The sequence below is a fragment of the Mandrillus leucophaeus genome, unplaced genomic scaffold, assembly GCF_000951045.1.
Source record: "Mandrillus leucophaeus isolate KB7577 unplaced genomic scaffold, Mleu.le_1.0 Scaffold99, whole genome shotgun sequence".
NCBI lineage: Eukaryota > Metazoa > Chordata > Mammalia > Primates > Cercopithecidae > Mandrillus > Mandrillus leucophaeus.
Window position 1 is genome coordinate 2077099 of NW_012110807.1, and position 3877 is coordinate 2080975.

A 3877-nucleotide genomic window follows, 5' to 3' on the forward strand; every position below is an offset into this window, starting at 1 on the left:
GTGGTGTGTGTGCTAGTGTGTGTGAGTGACGTGTGTGTGAGTGGTGTGCATGGTGAGTGTGAGCGTGTGTGAGTGTATCTGAGTGGTGTGTGTGCTGTGTGTGTGAGTGTATCTGAGTGGTGTGTGTGCTGTGTGTGAGTGGCGTGTGTGGAAGTGTGGGTGAGTATGACAGACACACGCACGCAGGACAGGGGCTGGGCAGGTGGTGGGTGCCCTTCTTCAAGGGGCTCCAGTAGGGGTTGGAAGCCAGGCCCTGGGTGTGAAGCCCCCTCCTTGGGCCCCTCACTCGCTGACCTTGGCTTGGTCAGCTGTCTCTCCCAGACCATGACACAGGCGTCCTGGGGTCACTTCCTGGGGTGTCGTGATGAGCTGATGAGACTTGTTGAGCTTCTTATTGAATGCATGGGACTGGGACACACTCGGGCAGAGGCCACAGTTGCTGCTGATTGGCCATTCCTGCAGCCAGCCCAGGCGGGCAGGTGGGCGGACTCACGGCCACTCAGGAGGGGAGTGAGTGAAGCACTAGTCCAGGCTGGGGGACCTCCAGGGTGAGTGGCCTGCGTGCTGAGGAGGAGGCTGTCACTCCATGGGCTGGGAGAGGGAGAAAGCTTTATAGACAGGCCTGGGTCCCCCGCTGGTATTCAGGGCCTGCCTTCAATCCCAGGAGGGGTGTCAGGGCCTGATTCTCTGCCCTGGGCTTACATAATATTTTATTAATAAGTCTCAGGTAAGACACACTCATTGGAGAAAAAAAGAGGAAATATATCCATGCACAAAGAAGAGTAAAAAGTCCCAGATCCCAACACCCAAAACAATCACCATTAACATCTCAGCATGGAGCCTTTAAGAATGATTCGGCCGGGCGCGGTGGCTCAAGCCTGTAATCTCAGCACTTTGGGAGGCCGAGACGGGCTCGAGACCATCCTGGCTAACACGGTGAAACCCCGTCTCTACTAAAAAAAAATTACAAAAAACTAGCCGGGCGAGGTGGCGGGCGCCTGTAGTCCCAGCTACTCGGGAGGCTGAGGCAGGAGAATGGCGTGAACCCGGGAGGCGGAGCTTGCAGTGAGCCGAGATCTGGCCACTGCACTCCAGCCTGGGTGACAGAACGAGACTCCGCCTCAAAAAAAAAAAAAAAAAATGATTCCTGCACACACACGTTTTCCTAAATGGGACCATATGGTACCTGCTATTCTGTAATGGGCTCTGTTGGATTGTTCTAGAGAAGGACCCCACGTGTTACCAGCTACCATCATTACTGGACCACAGGAGAGGCTGAGTGTCTATCCCTGTTTTTTGACCATTTTTCATCCTTTGTGACTCACCTGTGCATGTCCTTTGCCTATGTTTCTGTTGGTATTTTTGCCTTCTTGTTGTTGATTTTTAGCAGCTCTTTATATATTAAGGTCATCCCCCTGTGTATATTGGCGAGTCAGAGTGACTCCCAAATTCCCTGAGGACTAGGAGGCAGGGACAGGGCTGAGCTCTGGGTCCTTGTCCCCAGGACCCTCATCCTGCTGAAGATCCCTGGAGGTGGGTGGCAGGAAGGGGCTGGCCTGGCCAGGCAGTGAGCGGCAGTGGCAAGGAAAAGAGAGAGAGAAGCGGAGAGCTGGAACCAGAGGCTCTGAGTGACAGAGCCCTAACGGGAGGCAGATGGAGGAAAGACGGCTGCCCCTGCTGACAGGAGGGAGGTCAGGGGGCACGAAGCCCTCTAACGTTAGGAGCCTGGGCGGCGGGCAGGCAGCAGGGCCAGCTCCACAGGGTGGTGCCCCAGGGCTGTGAGAGGGCGGGTGTCAACTCCCTCTCTTGCATGTCCAGAGTCGTGAGCCCAGAGCTGAAGGAACTGTGAGGACACTCAAGTCCCGGAGGCCAGAAATGTGGAAAGGTTGCACAGACCAAGGTTGGAGGGCCAACCTCACAGTGCAGCCTGGGACAAGCACCCAAACCTCTCTGAGCCCGTTTCTTGATAAATGGGGTGATAATATCACCTACTTAACAGGATTTAGGGAGATCAGTGCACCAAATATTCAGCATATCTAGTGCCTGGCATACACAAGGGTCTCTGCAAATACAAGTGGACTCGTGTTATTGTTAGTATAATGGTCCCCTCACTCCTTCTCTGTCGGCAGAGCCCACCAGCCACGTCAAGGAGTTCGTTATTGGCTCCAAGACTGTCAGAGCTGGGAGGGCCCTCAGGTTATAGGTGAGGAAACTGAGGCCCAGAGACCAGAAAGGTCATGCCTGGGGTCACTCGTGATAGTGGGTTTACATGTGCTCCCCAAAAAGATATGTTCCAGTCCTAGCCCTGGCACCTGGAACATGACCTGGTTCAGAAAAAGCGGTTTTGCAGATGTAATCAAATTAAGACGTGGCCATAATGGATTTGGGTGGGCCCTATAAATCCGGGGACCCATGCCCGCTTAGAAAGGAGAGGGGGAGGCTGGGTGCAGTGGCTCATGCCTGAATTTGACCTTTCAGCCTCCAGAACTGTAAAGAAGTGAATTTCTGTTGTTTTAAGCCATCAGGTTTGTAGCCCCTTGTTATAGCGGCCCCAGGGCAAAAGCAGGGCTCAGACGAAGTCACCCCACCCAGCTCTACCGGGACCCCACGAGACTACACCTCCCCGAGTTGCTCACCATGCACCCTGGGGTAAGTCAGGTCTCCGTCTCCTGAGGGCTGAGGGCCATCCCACAGGTGAGGAGACCAAGGCCTGACTCAACACGGGCACAGCGTCATGTGCTCAAATGTGTTGTGTGATCAAACGAGAGAGGGGCTGTGAAGACCTGGGTCTCCTGAGAGCGGCTGTACCGTTCAGGGCCTTGTGATCCATTGAGAGGGTGGGGGACCCTTCAAGCAGGGGGCAGACACTTCCAAACCCTCAGAGTCACGCCCAGGCAGGTGCAACCAGGGCAAGCGTCCCATCCGGATGCTCATAGCTGTCTGGTGAGAATTTGGGCCCTTCTGATTTTTACAAGGCAAGTTGGAAATCTCCATTTCCGTGTGAGCAAAATGTCCCGATTTCACTCAGGAAGATACTTCTTTCCCTCAGCAAGAATCAAGGCAGACGTGTGCGGGGAGCCGTGGACCCTTGTAGTCTGCAGTTGCTTCTGGGAGGCCCAAGCTAGTGGGTCTCGAACCCAGCTGCCCACCCCCACCCTTCCTTCCTGCTCCTTTAGGTAATGGAAGAGGAAGCAAACTGAGGCACTCTGAATGCCTGGCGTCGGGGCGGTTTTCCGAGAGCCTGTCATTGGATCTGACAACGGCTTCCACGACCAGAGCCAGCAGTTACTAGCCACTGCTGTCGCACCCTCAACCTTGCCGGTCGAGCCTCGTTGCTGGACCTGGACATGCTTTGGGTTTCCTTGTACAGTTTGTTTTGCTCGTGGTAGAGGGCTTACTCTGCCCATTTAAAAATGTTTCATCTGGCTGGACGTGGTGGTTCACGTCTGTAAGCCCAGTATTTTGGAAGGCTGAGGCGGGTGGATGACCTGAGGTCAGGAGTTCGAGAACAGCCTGGCCAACATGGTGAAATCCCGTCTCTACTAAAAATACAAAAATTAGCCTGGCGTGGTGGCATATGCCTGTAATTCCAGCTACCTGGTAGGCTTGAACCCAGTCGGGGGAGGTTGCAGTGAGCTGAGATCCTGCCACTGCACTCCAGCCTGGGCAACAGAGTGAGACTCTGTCTGAAAAGTAATAATAATAATAAATAAATAAATATAAAAATGTTTACTCCTGGCCGGGCGCGGTGGCTCAAGCCTGTAATCCCAGCACTTTGGGAGGCTAAGGCGGGCAGATCACAAGGTCAGGAGATCAAGACCATCCTGGCTAACACGGTGAAACCCTGTCTCTACTAAAAAATACAAAAAAAACTAGC